This window comes from Aotus nancymaae, unplaced genomic scaffold, assembly GCF_030222135.1.
Source record: "Aotus nancymaae isolate 86718 unplaced genomic scaffold, 86718_ANA_hifiasm-v0.15.2.pri h1tg000025l, whole genome shotgun sequence".
In the NCBI taxonomy this organism is placed as follows: Eukaryota; Metazoa; Chordata; class Mammalia; order Primates; family Aotidae; genus Aotus; species Aotus nancymaae.
The window spans coordinates 18940888-18958273 of NW_026988438.1; the positions used below are offsets into that span (position 1 = coordinate 18940888).

Consider the following 17386-nt stretch of genomic DNA (forward strand, 5'->3'; position numbering starts at 1 on the left):
CCTATCTTTTTTTTTTGATAAATTGTTTACTTTTTGGCTTTACTATCTGGAATTTATTTTGTAAATATGGTATGACATTTTCTCTGTTCAAGGAGGACAGTTATGCCAGGACTAGGTAAAAATCAATCATTATAGATCACTCTTTCTCTGATAATTTGAAGTGACACCTTATCCTATATTACATTTCAAAATATACAAGAGCCTGGACTCTTTAAAACTCATCTATTTATGTCAGTATCATAGTGTTTTAATTAGAGTGCCTCTTATTATCTAGGAAATGTCTTTTCTTAGTAGTATTCTCTTTTTTTGGTAAAAGTTATTGGGGCAAGCTTTGAACATTTCTTTTTTTGTTTACATTTCTTTTTTATTTTTTAAGACAAGGTCTTGCTCTGTCACTCAAGCTGGAGTGCAATGGCATAATCATGGCTCACCGCAGCATTGACCTCCCAAGCTCAATTGATCCTCTCACCTCAGCTTCCCAAGTAGCTGGGACTGTAGAAACATGCCACCATGCCTGGCTAACTTAAAATAATTTTTTTTTTTTTTTTGTAGCGATAGGGTTTCTCTATGTTGCCTGCCCTGGTCTGGAACTCCTGGGCTCAAGCAATCCTCCTGCCTTGGACCCCCAAAGGGCTGCAATTACAGGCATGAACCACCAAGCCCAGTCTGAGCATTTCCTTATTCACTAATTCTACACATAGTTAAAGTGTACCTAATATGTGCTAAGGATTCTTCTCATGCTGAGAATATAGGCATAAATAAAACAGAAGTCTCTTTCCTCATGAAGCTCATATTCTAGAACACATGAGACAGACAATAAAAACATCACCACCACCACCACCACTAGCAATAATAACAAAATGAAATAGTTAATTTTAGAAAGTGGTAAGTGTTCTAGCAAAGCAAAACAAGGTGATCTGATGCAGACCAGTGTGAGAATACTTTAGGTTCTTATGAGGGCAGGCCAGTTTAAAACAAAGCAGTCAATCAACACAATACACAGGCTGGGTGTGGTGGCTCATGGCTATAATCCCAGCATTTTGGGAGGCTGAGGCGGGAGGATTGCTTGGGCCCTGGAGTTCGCAACCAGCTTGGCTAACACAGAGAGACCTGTCTGTCTAAAAAATTGAAAAATTTGCTGGGCATGGTGGTGTGTGCCTGTAGTCCTTGCTACTCAGGAGGCTAAGGAGGGAGGATTCCTTGAGTTTAGAAGGTTGAGGCTGCAGCAAGCCACGATCATGCCACTGCACTGCAGCCTGAGTGACAGAGCAAGATCCTGTGTCAACAAACAACAACAAATTAAAAAAAAAATGTTTTCATTGGAAATTTCATTGGATTCTATTAAAACATATATTAATCTGAAAATATATATTAATCTGATGTAAAATGTTTGTGTCTTTCCATTTAGGCAACATTCATGTATACATCCTTTGGTAACATTAAATGGTTTTTTAAAGTATTGATCTCATTTTTTAAAATGATTTAATACTTATGAGGTTTAATTTTGCTTAATATTAGTTGGTGTCCTTTTTCAGTGTTGTCTGCTTTTTTTAAAATAAAAGTTTATTTTTTTTTAAATATGGCATTTCAGTCTGGGTGGAGTGCAGTGGCACAATCATAGCTCACTATAGCCTTGAATTCTTGGGCTGGAGGGATCCTCCTACATCAGCCTCCCAAGTACCTAAGACTACAGGCAGCCACCATCACTCCTATTTATTTATTTATAGAGATGGCATATCACTATGTTGCTCAGGCTGGTCACAAACCCCTGGCCTTAAGTGATCCTCCTGTATCAGCCTACTGAATAGCTGAAATTAAAACACAAGCCACTGTGCCTGACTTCTTGTTTGTTTTTAATTATAAGTTTTTAAAGGAGAAAATAAAAATAACTTGTATAGCTTTTGTTATGGTATGTTTCCTGTACAAGAATACCATTGGATAAGAAGAACAAAAAGAAAAAACACACACTCAGCTTCCTATCTTCCTATCTTTAAACACTATGCAATGATTCATTCATTCATTTCAACTACTATGTATTGAACAACTATTGTGTATCAGGTATATAATTCTTGGGGCTGAAGACGCAGGGGAGAACCAAAAAACCTTCCTGGTTGTAGGGGGCTTGCATTCCCATAAGGAGTATACTAGGCTGGAATGTGCTGGAGGCCAGGATAGCTGCAGCTGATCTAGAACCCAGGAGAGAGAGGTGGAGGCTGAGATAGGGACAGACCTTAATTCTTTTAGCAAATATTGCCTGGGCACTTGCCTGTATGTGAGATGCTGCACTGGGCAACGGGCACACAAAAGTAACTCAGTCCTGGTTACAGTTCGGTGGCATGGAAGAGTACATAGGGAATTACAGATACAGAATGAAAAATGCTACAATATGGATACAGACAGAGTCCTCACCAGAGACTACAGCTAGAGCCACTAACTGCATCTGTTTCTTTTCCAAATGAAGACAGGATAAACTCAAACACCGGAAGCTAGCTCCAGGAACACACAGAGCCTGCTTGTTTTTATTCAACAGATTTCAGAATGTAACTGCCAAAGTACATGATTTCAAATAGAGCCATTTCTAACGTTTTCTGCAATGAATATGACATTTATAATTAGAATAAAAAATTATATTTTACAAATTACTTCCATCATAAATAAAAGCAATGTTCCAATAGATGAAAGCAACACAATTAGCCATGTAAGTTTTCAAAACTAAAAGGTATTGAAATTAGTGCCCCAAGTTGATAACCAGTATACTTAATAAAATAGTCAACTGCCTATGAATAATTTTATCAGGGTATTTGAGTATTTGCATATGAATGCTTTATACTGTTCTCCTTCACTTAAGTTTACTCTCACTTATTACTTTAATGTCAACTTTCTCTTTCCAATTATGTTTAAACTAGAAGTTTAGAATGTCATTATTTAAAGTACTGGCTAACTCATAGCATAACTGAGAAGTGCAATTAATTTGAACCTGCAGGCTGATTTTCACCTTCTCCTCTTAGTGCAGGGACATTGCAGAAGATGATCCCAACACAGCGGGAGACCAGGGAGGAGAGCTTGCCAAGAAGAAATCACTTGCTAAGTGACAGGACAGGGAACACAAGAATTGGAAAGGTTTTCTCTCAAACTGCCATGCACATAAGCACTGCAATTCGTTGACATTCCACAGGAAAACAACTGGAGAACAATGCTGGATATTGTAAAGTTCGTTGGCTTAAAAAAGCTACACTTGAAATGTCTTGAGGCACTATGAAGCAAACTTTAACACACAGGAAGATAAAACCCAAATTGGATTTTACTCATTTGCATATAAGCACGCAGTGTATACTTCAGGAGATTAATTTTAATTTTCTTATTCTCCTCTCACCAATGTTTTTGTATCTTATATGATACTGCTGTGTTTTTAACTTCAATGACAGAAAGACATAGGAATAAAAAGTTCAAACAACCAATAAGAAACTCCAAGTATGTTCAAAGGACTTGAAAGGCTGAATCTTGATTTATAGCTAACACGTTGCTTTCTTTTTTTGGTAGGAATGGGAGTAAGCGGACAAGGAGGGAGGTCCGGAAGAATCATAAAAAGGCTCAAACTTAGTAGATCTTTTACAAATGGATATGACATCCTATAAGATAAACAATACCACGAAACAAGCATTAGTTTATAAGTCAATATAAAATGAGTATGTCCAAATGCCATATGAAATTCTAGCTGCTCTTCATAATTGACTCTTTTAAATCATATATTCAATTATTCACAATTTCAATTTAGGAGTCATTGTAATACAGGAATTTACTCCTACTGAACTGGTAAAAAAGTAGTAATGATTTAAGCAAAAAGCTGTGGCCACATTGAAGGGCACTTCATCATCTGGCAGAGATGCTGAGCCCAGTGCCCTTTCTGGGGGTTGCTTCTGTGAAGGCAAAAGGCTCCAGTCCCTTACAAGGATGAACAACTAAGACTGTTATAAATCACTCTGGTTACATTTCAAACAATTACCCTAATTATTTGTTTATGTTACAAATAACACACCCAAATCCTTTTGGATAGAAAGCACAGTATTTTATTCATTCATTCTACAAATACTTATTGTTTGCTATTTGCTAGGGACTGTGAATACAGCAGGGCAGGAAACATACAAGGTCACAAGTAGCCTCCAACAAATCACATGAACCAATACTGAGAGGCCTTCAATAGAACAAAGCTACACTCGCAAGTATTGAGAAGAATTTTTATGCACACTTTACTTTCTTATATCTATTATGAAAACCAAGCCAGCAGTGAACATTTCAGTCAACATTCTGATTAAGATATTTTAAAAGCTGAATCTATAGTAAAGCAGTATTTGTGTACAGTAGGGAAGAGTTTACCTCAAATAAAGAGGGTCAGACTTTTTCCAAATCTGGGGATTTTAGATACCTTAACCCAAAAGAGCATGGTGATTCCAACAGGCATTTTAGAATAAAATGTATGTTATTCTAAACTGCAATTCACACCTTTAAAACACTTGATATTCCTAAGATATTTAATGGCTCAGATTTGACACAGCCCCAGCATTATCAAGGAGAGGTTTTAATGTAACACATCCATGCTGAACAGAATTGCGCTGCCCTGACACTGTCACCCAGTAGAGCTACCTTAAAATGCTGACCCTCTTTAGTCCTTTCCATGTAAGGCTGCAGCATCCCAACCTGCCCTGGCTATAGCAAATCATCCTTCAATTACTAACAGTGTGCTTTTCTACAAGAGTAATCTTTGAGTAACTTCTGGAAACAAATGCTCTACTGTATTCATTAAACATTCTTGCTTGTGATGACATTTGTGTTTCTAATATACATAACAGTGTGGGGTTAGTGAATGCATATTCCCAGATGAGGTCTCCAAACTATCTGTACCTTTCTCTACCTAAAAGTCATAGACTACTTCTCTTTCCATAAGACATTTTTCTCTAGAGAACTAAGTTTAATCAGTCAGGCATTTATTAAAGTCTAAAGCTTACTATTCATAAACAAGAACAAATTTACAGCTCCCGGAAAAGAAAGTAGGAGAAAGATGTTCTGTCTTATTCTCTTCCAAATCCCCCATCCAAACTCTCTTAATGGGGAAGACAGAGCAGCTCCAGAGGATCTGAGTGCTAGGTGGAAGCCAAGCAACCAAGTGGCCTAACTGCTTAATTTACAAATGGGTAAACTGAGGCTAGAAAGATTGAGTTGCCTGAGGCCGTGATGCAGACTATAGTGACAGACTGAACCAGGACTCTACTCCCAGTCTACCATTACCAAAGAGCTAGAATACCCATGACTCCTATTTGATATTTAACAGATGTTTCTTGTGTCCTCCCTCTGTGGTTTGCAAATATGAACTCACTTGAATCCACACAATAATTCTATGGGTAGGGGTTATGATTATCGCCATTTTTTACATGGTGAAATGGTACGAGACGTTGACCAATTTGTCCATGTTACACAGCTCATAAGTGACAGAGCAGAGATGTGAACCTAGATAGTTTGGATCTGGAGTCTATGCTCCAAGTCACTATACCATGACACCCCTCTGGGTCTTAGACAGGAGAGACTTGAAGTGCTACCCTGATAATGAACAAAGCTAGTGGCAGAACAAACAGATTAAAACTCCTTGACCAGCAATGAAAAACATGCATAAGAATATGCACACAAACAAGATTCTCAATATTCCTCACTCCCAACTCCCTTTCTACCTGCTGTTAGAGTGCCTCACCTTTCTAAGTCTAGGAGAATAAATCTGTCTTGTGTTTATAGGGAATGAGAAACATATGTCTTTCAAATTCTAGAAAGCTTGAACATATTACTTAATCATTCTGTGCCTCAGTTTCCCCATCTCAAATGGGATACTAGCAGTACCTACTTCATAGTTATTGGGAATGTTCAATAAGAAAATGTACCTCAAGAACTGATAAGTTCCTGACACATTAAAAATACTCAATATCTGTTAGCTATTACTATTGCCACTGCAACTATTAATAATAATATACTTGAAAAACCGACCCACTTGTACAGTTAGTTATATACTTTGGAAGGAGACATATGGTGTACAAAAAGCAGTATTACTCCAGGGTGGGCGAATGCTTCATCTATCTTACATTACTTCTTTTGAGGCAATAGTTAAATGAATAAAATCCACAAATATGTTGATACTTTTCTAACACCTGATATATAATCCTGTGATTCTAATACACTAGTGGAGAGTGAGGACTGGCATTCTGAGAGGACGTCAGTTGTCTTCTGCTTTTTACAGTTGAGAGATGATTAATTGGATTTACAAAGCTGGCTCTAAAGGCACAAGTATCTGTTTACATACATACTTATGTCCTTTTCAAACAGTCTCCATTGGGAGTATTATTGTCTGTTAGCTACAAAGGTGCTCTCTGACAGTGCTGCATGAAAGACTGTGTATGTGAAGGAAATCTTTTCAGATCTTACACCGGAGCAAATAATGAGTAGTCAGTTTATCATCCTGCTGGTCTCACTTTAACATTTTGGGGGTAAAATAGTGCTTGCATCTGAAGTATTATAGGAAACCAAGAGATCTTTTTTCTTTCATCTATATATTAGAATAAGAGTTATTATTCCATAGTCATGCATTTGTCTTGAAGGAGCCATGTGATAATGGCCTAAAAGGATTTTTTAAACAGCAAAAAGTGAACTCACTTGTCTTAGCCAGGAGTAGCTGACAAGCCTAGGAGTCAGAACCTACTAAGGGAGATGAGACGATTATTCAGCCAATAATCACTCGCTCTTCTCTTCAAACTTTCATGAGTGGAGGATACTTCTCTGCCCCACTGAGTTTGCATAAACAGTGGTAATGACACAAACAGAGGTTTGAAATGTGACTGTGGCATTAGGTCTGCTCTTTTGTGACCTGCCTTTCACTATAAGAAGGACATTCTTCCATAGCTGCCATTCCAAAGAGGATTAGAGGAGTGTGGAACATACCTGAACCCAGCCTGCAGCTAGAAGCCCAGAAATGCAGGGCCCAGCCAACACCAGCTGATACCCAGCTCACCACACAGGTGTAGTGACTGGCAGATACTTAGTGGGGTGTGGCACACCTTTGGAGTGGTTTGTTTTTGTACCACGAAACAACACTGTCCTCACTGAGCTTTGGCTTCATCCATCTGCCCTGTCTACCTTCCCTAGTGGGAGGACCTCCTGAGATAGTGTCCATGAAAGCATTTGATACACAGGAAAGAGCTATACAATGCAAACTAGTGTCATCAACTATATGACACTTAAAATTTTTGCCATTATTCTGTGTTTCTAAAAATTTTCAAATGCTGAAAAATTTGTGTGAACACTCAGATTACTCAACACTATGCTATTCTCTGTGCTTCCAATATTTCCAGGCACCTAAGAGAAAAATCTTCATCCTACCCTTGGTTCAATCATTTGGTCACGAATCTCTTAGTGCTGTGGAATCACTGCTCAAATTGGACAGCTGTGCAAGGTTTTGGCTTGGTGAAGTCCCATTTCTTCCCTAAAGATACAGTGTCCTACTCAAGATACTGTGGTCAACACCTAACTTGAAGACAAGAGACAACATTTTCTTGTTTTACATCCAAACTTACAATCCCCTCATCTCCCTTCCTAAGATCTTGATTTTTAAAAAGTTTTTGGAAAGGGACCTAAAAGTTCAGGGTCAGGAGTTACAGAGGACTTTTTTACAATGCATAGATTCCTAGTGACGTACTTGCCAGCATTTGTGGGCAAGGATACATAAAACATTAGGTTACAAACTTAGGAAAGCAATTAAAAGTGTATGGTTAGTTTATGGAAATGCCATTGGTATATAACAACTTGATAGAATGTTTATTTTAAAAGAGATGTCAGTTTTTTCAGTATCAAGTCAATCATCCAAGTCTTCATTTAGTTCTGCTATAAATTCTTAGGCTAAAAGTTTAATTCTTTTCTTCAATATGACTTTAACCAAATCATACAAATTAGACCGTATACAAGACTTTTAATACTCTTAGGTGGGTTGGAATTACTGAAGAGATAAAGAAGTCTTTATATGGTGATTGGCATTCCATATCACCTTTAGCGATGTGAGGTGTGAATAACACCCAAAATGAATTTTTAAAAATTCCAGAGAGTTGATTAATAAAATCAGTTTATTTAGGATTAAAAAAAAAAAGTCTGCTATCAGTAGAACTTCATTTTCCCTTGAAAATTTAATCTTATTACGTTTTTTTCTGACATTTTCTAGAAATTTTGCTAGTCGCCATCATTACTGACACCCTCTAGTGAAAAGAAATGTGAAATTCTTCAAGTACATCAAGACAAAGTACGGATCGTCCCTCCTTTGCATTGAAATGGATTTACAACATTCATACAGGGATTTCCTTCCATAGCCTACCTACAATTCACTGTAGAGGAAATGAATTGCTATTTTACATTTTTAAGTGATTACCAAGGTTTTTGGTTGTTTCTTATTTCTTTTTATTTCATATCACTGTCCATATCTATGATTTATTTTATATCAAATCCTTGGCCAACTATGGACCTATGTGGAAAAATATCTCTCGTGCCTGTGGCATCACTGCTAACTGGTAGGAGAATAATTTCCCTGTGAGTTAGTACTTGTCCCTTTACAGACCCTTCTAGACCCACAGCTGCAGGCAGAATGACCAATCAAGAGGATTTCACACTTCAGATGAAACCTCTTTCCAGCTCTGAAATGAGTCCGTGACTTCTCGTAGCCAGTAGGTCTTTCTGAAAACATAAAGCATTGATTTCCTCCTCTCCTCAAAACCCTCCGATGAGTCCGTTCACACTTCAAGTAAAATCCTGACTCTTCACCTTGGCTTTCCAAGGACCTGTCCCCCTGAATTGCCTCTTGCCGCTCTCCCTGTGCTCACAGGCATAGTAACTTGTAATTTGTCTATTATCAGTCCCCTCTCTAGCATTAAGCTCCATGAGAAAACGGATTCATCTGCTTTGTTCACGACTGCATCTTTAGCACCCACAATACTGCCTGGTACCTAGTAAGCATTCAATAAGAATCCGAGCGCATGAGCGGACGTAAAGCACAGTTATTCCTGATGGAAACATGGACCCTCAACTTTAGCATCTGCTCTCCAGCAACCACCAGCGACCTCCCAGTGCAGGTGCCTCAATCAGAAAGTGCAGCCTGCCCTTTCTGTCGTGTTTACATTTTTTGCTTCTTTAGCTCTATAAAGTTCACATAGTTCATAAATTTAGTAATTAACTAGCTTTTTCACTATGTGATTAAAGTAGCATTTATTTGTGGGAGGAAGGACAGCAAAGTTCACAAAGGTGATAGCTGACGGTGGGTGGAGAGAGCTCTAAAGAGTCTAAGGCTTGTGTCAAGCAGATCCACAAGGCTTTTAGCAATAAAATCTGAGATAAAAACCAGATATTTACATAATAATTTTTAAAGTCCATTTTAATAACCATCACATAGTTACAGCCCATACACCTAGACCTAACCCATGATCATTATAGTTGCTATCAATCATTAAAAAAATTTAAAAATGTCTGAAGTAAAGTGTAAAGAGCAAATGGGAAAGGAGATGGCAGGCAAAGGACATGGTATAAATGGTAAAAGACATTATTTTGCAGCTACATGCCCCTAATGGTTTGAGAGTGTTTTTATATCAATTACATCAGCTAGCTCAATTCTTCTTAAAAATAGGTAGAGTATAAATAAATAACAAATATTGAAGGGAATATAAAAATAGTTTATCTCATTTAATTTACGTAGGAAGTCTGTAGGCTGCATGGAGCAGACACGGTTCTTCTAGAAGAGTAAGGAAGGTATCTCAGCACTTCACAGGCCTCCCCTCACTGCAGGTGTGGTCTGTGCGGGACAACATCATGGCACAAAGAGGCCCTCCCCTCTAGTTTTCCTTCATGGAATATCCCACCCCAACAATTTCTGCTGCGTCCACAGCTTTTCTGTCACCTTCTAAAAGACTCAGGAAAAGCCAAGAATGTCAATAAAGGCTAAGGGCTCAAACATCCTCACGTCTGCAAATGAGGAAAGTGGGCATCCTATATTATGTATTAAGGACTACACATCTGAGACTAAACATCTGCAGAGGACATCTTGGAGCTGAAGATTTATTGGAGGCATAGGTTTAAAGGGCTGAAGAATCTGCCCATACCTAGCAGGGGGAGGGTGGTTCTGGTATGTACAAGAAGGTGGAGGTCTTTTCCAAGATGCCACAAGACAGAGCTGGGAAGAGCCTGACAATTCTCCTCCATAGGACTAGGTCTGTGGGCAGGGAAGCTCTCTTAAAGAGAGGAGGAGGCATCACTGAGAATGGCTTAGAATTGAAAGACCTGGGTTTGAGTTTTGGCTCTGCTACATCCTGGAAGGATGAGGTCTCTGGGCAAGCCACACTATCTCTCGGAGCCTCAGTTTCCCAGTTTCTTCATCTGTAAATGGGATAACAATAGTAGGATAAACACATTATTATAATGCAGTTATTCTAACTATCAAATGAGATCATATATTAAAAAGCTTTGTAAATAATAAAATATAGAATAAAATGTAAAGTGTTAGCACCACAGTAGTCTATTTCTGAAATGATTTAATTCCTCCCTCTGGAACAAAAAAGTGTGGATCTGTTTTTGGTTTTGGGATCCCAGACAGGCCAGAGAATAGGCGGGACTTAAAGAGAAGTTTTTTGCCTCATTACAAAGCCTTGATACAGCTAAGTCCATATGTAAATGTTGCCTTTAAGGTCAATGTGTCTGTAGGATTAGTTTTGGGCATAGTGTCTTTAAAATATCACCACTCGCCAATATCCTCCAATGGCAAATTCTTCATATTATTTCATTTGTTGGGAGACAGTCCATTTTCTTCAAACAACCTTAATCAAACAGCCTTTTCTATTAATAACTTTCCCTTAGAAATGATATAACCACTTTAGAAATGCTTTATTCTCTTGCTTGATTTTGGAAAATATAATTATTTTATTCTAAATTTCATTACTTTAAATTGCTTCTGGTCTAGCAGCATTTTCTTCCTCCCTGAACTTGACAGTGTCTTCCTTTCTGAGCTCCTGAATAATCCGCCATTAAATAGTTTTTGAATGCCCCTTTTGTTGGAAGCATTTAAGAGATGAATGAAAGTGTCATACATGGAATCTAAATGTTATTTAAGTGCTAAACCATTTCATACAAAGTGTTATTGGTGGTTTTGTGTAGATATTTTACCAAATACAGAGATCAGATCCTCTCTATTTTTCTGTTTTTTAAAATAGCCTATTGTCAGTAAACTGTTCCTTTGAAGAACAAAGAGAAATTGTAATACACATTCAGTAGAATGCTACTTCATAATGAAAGCTGGAAAACAAAACCAAAAACATAAACACATTCAACTAAGACCCAAGGAGACCTGGAATCTACTTCCACCTCTGACACTAACTTTAGCAAAGTTCTTTAACATCTCTGGATGTCAGGTTCCTAACCTCACAAGAAGAAAGCCAGACTAGATGTTCCCTGGGGCTTCCTCTAGCTCAAACATTCATTTTGCTTAAATAGTTACTACACAATCAAACACCACTTGCACTCTCAGCTCATGCAGCTCTGGGGTACTTCTTGACAGCTGGAAATGACAAAGCCTTGACAAAACTCTTCATTCATTACTCTGATTCTATTGGTCTGGAGAACCTCAAATGTCTAAGTGTATTCTGCCCTGATCTGGGGTTACCACAATTCTATGAAGCTTAAACAATCCCTCAAACATATATGCAAGATGCATCTTTTAAAAAATGATAAGTCTGTCTCGTAACAACAACAAAAAAAATGGCAACATCACTTTAGCAGAGACATATGAACCACAACACTTACCGATGAGATGTAGCAGGGGGTAAAGCTGGTAGGAGAAAGTGATCCTGCAATGCACACAGGGAAGCCTCTCATTATCCCAGGAGAAATTTAAAGCAGAGAGCCTTATTCAAAGGCCTCCAGTTAGTGAGTAACTATGAACCCATGACAAGAAATATGACTTATTTTTACAGGGGACTCTCACTTTGTGTAGAGCATGGGGTTTGCCTGTGATAAGTCTCACCCCAAGTTATGGAATTACTGACATACTGAGAACACCACAGCACAACCTCTCACCTCAAGACTTTCCCACGCAAGCATCCTGAACATAGGGACAAAAGGAGACACTCTGGAATGAGAGAGTGACAGGGAGACAGAGAGACCTACTTTTAAAAGACCATTAACCACAGAACCCTGAGGGTGGGGAAAAGAAACAGGAAGGTAATTGGGTTCAAAGAAGAAACAGGCCTGTTTCCCATTTATTTGAAGAGAAATTCAAATAGAAGTAAATGATGGAAAAACAGCAGGTTCCTAGGTTAGATTCTGATACTGTTTGGATGTCTGTCTCCTCAAAATCTCATGTTGAAATGTGATCCCCAATGTTGGAGGTGAGGCCTGGTGGGAGGTGTTTGGGTCACGGAGGTGGATTCCTCATGAATAGCTCGGTGTCTTCTCCACAATGATGAGTGAGTTCTTGCTTTATTACTTCAGGTGAGAAATCTGGTTGTTAAAAAGAGTCTGGTGTTGGTGATTTTGTGTACATATTTCACCAGACAGAGATCAGATCCTCTCTACTTTTCTGCTTTTAAAAATAGTCTAATTGTCAGTCAACTGTTATTTAGAAGAGCAAAGAGAAATTGCAATACACATTCAGTAGAATGCTATTTCATAATGGAGGCTGGAAAACAGAAACAAAAACAAAAGCACACTCAGCTAAGACTCAGGGAGACAAGGATCTACTTCCACTTCTGACACTAAATTTACGGAAGTCCTCTCTTCTCTTTTGCTCTCTCTCTTACCATGTGATATGCTCCTCCTTTACCTTCTGCTATAACTGGAAGCTTCTTGAGGCCCCCACCAGAAGCAGATGCTGGTGTCATGCTTCTTGTACAGCCTGAAGATCCTGGAGCCAACAGATCCTCTTTTCTTTGTAAATTACCCAGTCTCATGCATTCCTTTATAGCAACGCAAATGAGACTAACACAGACTCCTTATTGTATGTAACATGCACACACTGTATAATATATAACTCTGTTGTGACCTATTATAGTTGCCTGGTTGCTATGGGAATATGCTGAGGAGATACAGGTTAAATACTAAAGAATAAAGCTCAGTTTTAAACTAAATGTTCTTTTACTATTTCAATAATTATATTAAAAATGTTTCTCTAGTTTTGTTATACTTTTTTTCCAAGGGAAAACCATGCTGAGTTCTGGATAATCAGAGGAGTTGAAAAGAGAAGGTCATTTTATTCACGGTATATTTCATCGCCTCTCCCCTGGACTCCTGTCATAGGCTCCTAATGGGTTTCCCTGATTCTGCTCTGACCCCCAATTCTCAGTACAATAGCTGGGGTAGTCTTAACTAAAACATAAACCAGCTCCCGTGTTGCCTTGTTCAAAATCTTCTAGCTTTCTATCTCACTCAGATCCATGGTGAAGGACTCAGAGTACCCCTCAGGCCCTACGTGATGTGTGACTTCATTTTCAGCCCTCTACTCCTTCCTATTCAGGGCATTGGTGCTTGCTTTTCTCTCTGTCTAAAGAGTTCTTCTCTCAAATATCTTATTGACTCTGTCTCTCATTTTCTTCAGTCAAGTGTCTTCTTTTCAGGGAGGCCTTCCTTGATCACCCTATTTAAACTGTAAACTCCTGAACCAGTTTCTTGCTCTATTTTCCTCCATAGTACTCATCACCACCCAATATACGATATATTTCACTTACTATCATTTGTATTTTGTTCAATGCAACATCTCCAGTCCATAGACATACAAGTAGTTCTCAGGAAATACTGCTGAAATAATAAGTGAATTCAACTTATTTCATAGAAATTAACTACCAAAGTAAGTTATTTAAAAAATAACTACTAGGAAATTAGGTTAGGATAAGTTAAAACCAAGAGATTTATGCATGACCTAGATCATAGCCATAAAGTAATCTACTTCAAAACCCAAACTGGTTTTTCTTTCACAGATATACATATATATATTTATATATGATTTATAAATTTATATTTATAAATAATTTATAAATATATATATATATAAATTTATACATATACCTATAACAGAAATTGGTCTTTAAAAAAATTGTGGTCAGGCACAGTGGCCTGTAATTCCAGCACTTTGGGAGGTCAAGGTGAGAGAATTGCTTGACATCAAGAGTTCAAGACTAGTCTGGCCAAAATAAAAAGACTCTGTCTCTATTTTTTTAAAATCATAACTCCACTATTATAAAAACACCATGGGCTTTTCTCAAGACAAAACTTAGTTAGGCAAGTCAAGGAAGACATGAGAGACAAAGACAAGAATTATTTTCAAATTTGCTTAAAAATTAGAAAGGATCATTTTCCAAATCCTAAAGAAGCAAAAGTTTTTCATGGACAAAGGGACAATTTCTCTTAAATATAAAGAACTCAGCTGGGCACAGTAGCTTACGCCTGTAATCCCAGCATTTTGGGAGGTGGAGGTGGGAGGATTGCTTGAGCCCAGGAGTTTGAGACCACCCCTGACAACATAGCAAGACCCCTATCCCTATAAAAGATTTAAAAAAAAATTTGCCATGGATAGTGGTATGCACCTACAGTTAGTCCCAGCTACCTGAGAGGCTGAGCGGGGAGGATCACTTGAACCTGGAAGGTTGAGGCTACAGTGAGCTGTAATCGTACCACTGTACTCCCACCTGGGCAACATCACTGAAAATAAAATAAAATATAAAGAACCTCTATAAATAGATTTAAAAAAAACACACACACACAACTCAACTAAAAATTGGCCAAAAGTATAAAGAATTCAGATTAAAGAAAATGCAAATGATTCTGACACATATCAAAAGATGCTTAATCTCATCATAATAAGAGGCATGCAAATTAAAATTTTATTGGAATTCCTTTTGTCATCTAACTGACTGGTAAAATCCAAAAGTTTGGTCACACAGCATAGAGAGGAGAAGCAGCTGTGGGAAGAAGTATTCTCCTGTATTGCTGGCAACAGAGACAACAGATACCACCCTTTTGGAAAACAGTTTGACAAAAGTGGTCAAAATAATAATTGTCTATACTTATTGGCTCTTTAACCTTATTTCTCCTAATTTATTTTTCAAATATACTTGCATATATGCAATGCATATGTGTATGTATAGGCACAAGGTTACTCAATTCTTAATATTTATAACAGCAAAGCAATGGAAACAACAACCCAACTGTCCCTGATTAGGGAATGGGTTAAATCCATACACCAGAAAACAATGCAGCTCTATGAGACGAGAGGGAAGCCACATTGGCCTCCTTCCTGCAGTGACATGAGAAGATCGATGAGATGCATTAATGAGAAAAACAGGATGTGGAATTGTATTTAATATGAGAAAAGTAAAAATTAATATTAATTTTTACATTAACATGAAGGAAATAAACATAAGAAACTAATACGCTGAGGGCCTGTGGTGGGGTCAGTGGCTCTGGGGAAGTTGGGAGAGGGGAGGAGGCTCCGTCCTATGCTCCTTTCTCATATTGCTTGACTTTTTGATTGCTTAAATTTATTATTAGAAAATTAAACAAACTTTGTCCTTATGTCTTAGATTATCTTTTCCAGACTCTTTAGGGTACTCTTTGGGGTAGATCAAGGAGCTGGAGAGTAGGGTTGGGACAGGCAGACTCTAGCACTGACATTTTCCTCATTTGGGATTATATATTTTCTTCCCCAGGACGATGAGGTCTGTGAGGTCAGGGACTGGGGCTCCCCTGGATGATCTGGTAAGTGCTGCTTGGAAGGACTCAGAGATTTGCTTCCTTTGACTCAGTCTATTGTTTTGTCTTCTTTTGACTCCTCTCAAGCAAACTCAGGAAACACTTATCATATTTATGTGCTATGGTTCACAGCCCTGAGCTCTGCTTGGAATAAGCTTCTTGCTCATCAGACTCATACCTTCCACCCTCTCCATATGTTATTTTTCTGTTTCCCCATTACCTTCTAGGTATTATGTGTCTGTTGTAGGGCTTATACATAATATTAATAACTTAACATAAACATTCTGGTTTATATACGCCCACCAGAGGAGTCACATACATAATTTCTGTTTTAACATTTAATATACTCCAGTGCAACAAACATTTATTGAACACCAAATATGTTCAATGAACAGTCCCTGGTATCATGAAGTTCACAATCTGTTAGCTTAATGTACACTTATCCTAGTACCTTCCAAAATACAACTAATAAATGGTTTTGTATGTTGTTGATGAAGATAAATTCTACTACCACCAAAACACATAAATTACTCCATGTTTTCTAGTCCAGAAACTAGGCATGCCAAATGATTTCATCTTAATTGTTCCTTTCTGCATCTAACTCTATTCATTTCACATCTTTTCAAATTCTCTTGTTTTATTTGCCTGGGACTTAAAATTTTAGGTCCTAACATGGGGAAGTTAACCTTCTTTAAGAGCCCACAATTGGATCATTTACAAAGAACTGTGTTTTTCACTTAGACTCCATTAGGAACACTTGGATCAGTTAGAGGACACCTCTTGCTTACTTAAAAAAGAAAGTCAGTCCATTTAAAATTGTTAGGTTTCTATAGTCTTTCAGAATATAGAAGTCATTTAGAATTTCCAATAAAAGTACAAGGAGTCTTTAGGGCAGCTGAAGAAGATAAAAGAATTCTCAACACACTGTACACTTTCAAAAGAAAAATATTAAGAGTAAAAATAGTTTCCCAACTCAGTCATTCTTTGGAACTGATAATTTATTCCTGATGGCTCCTCAAAAAAGGGGAAGAGAAGCAAAAGAATATTCTTGGCTTCTCTAACAGATATTATTCATAGCTCTTTTCCCTCCTACTATAATAGACTATTAGAGCTTCTATAAAATCCCTTTCAGTAATTTTATGGTGGGTCTGCATTTTGTAAACCATGTTTTATAACTGAGAAAAGAAAAAAACAACCACCAACAAGATAACCATTTTACAATAATTCATTCCACTGATTTTATTAAATTTTCAATTCCGAAACTTTCCCCTCTCTTATAAAAATTAGACTATGTTTGAGATTTGCCTGTTAAATTAATGATTAAAACAAGGTTTCACACCTGCCACCTACTGGCGAAAAAAAGTACAACTTATTTTAAAAGTTCACATTTCTTTCAGATTTCTCAGTGTGTAGGTTTAAATATTTTACATTAAAACGTATTGAATGCAGTACAATAGGACATTCAGAACATCTTACATGTTTAAACTCAAATTATAGACCATATATTTATGAGTTTTATAAAAAAATTAAAATGTGATGTTTCCTTTTTACAATTCAGTACTTTTCCTGGTTACTTACTACAAAAAGT

At 37.5% G+C, this 17386-nt stretch overlaps 1 protein-coding gene across 6 annotated transcripts in view; it reads right to left on the reverse strand.

Moving 5' to 3' along the window:
- CDK14 (cyclin dependent kinase 14) overlaps positions 1-17386 on the reverse strand; it is a 763966-nt gene that overhangs the window by 138541 nt on the left and 608039 nt on the right. The window lies entirely within an intron of this gene.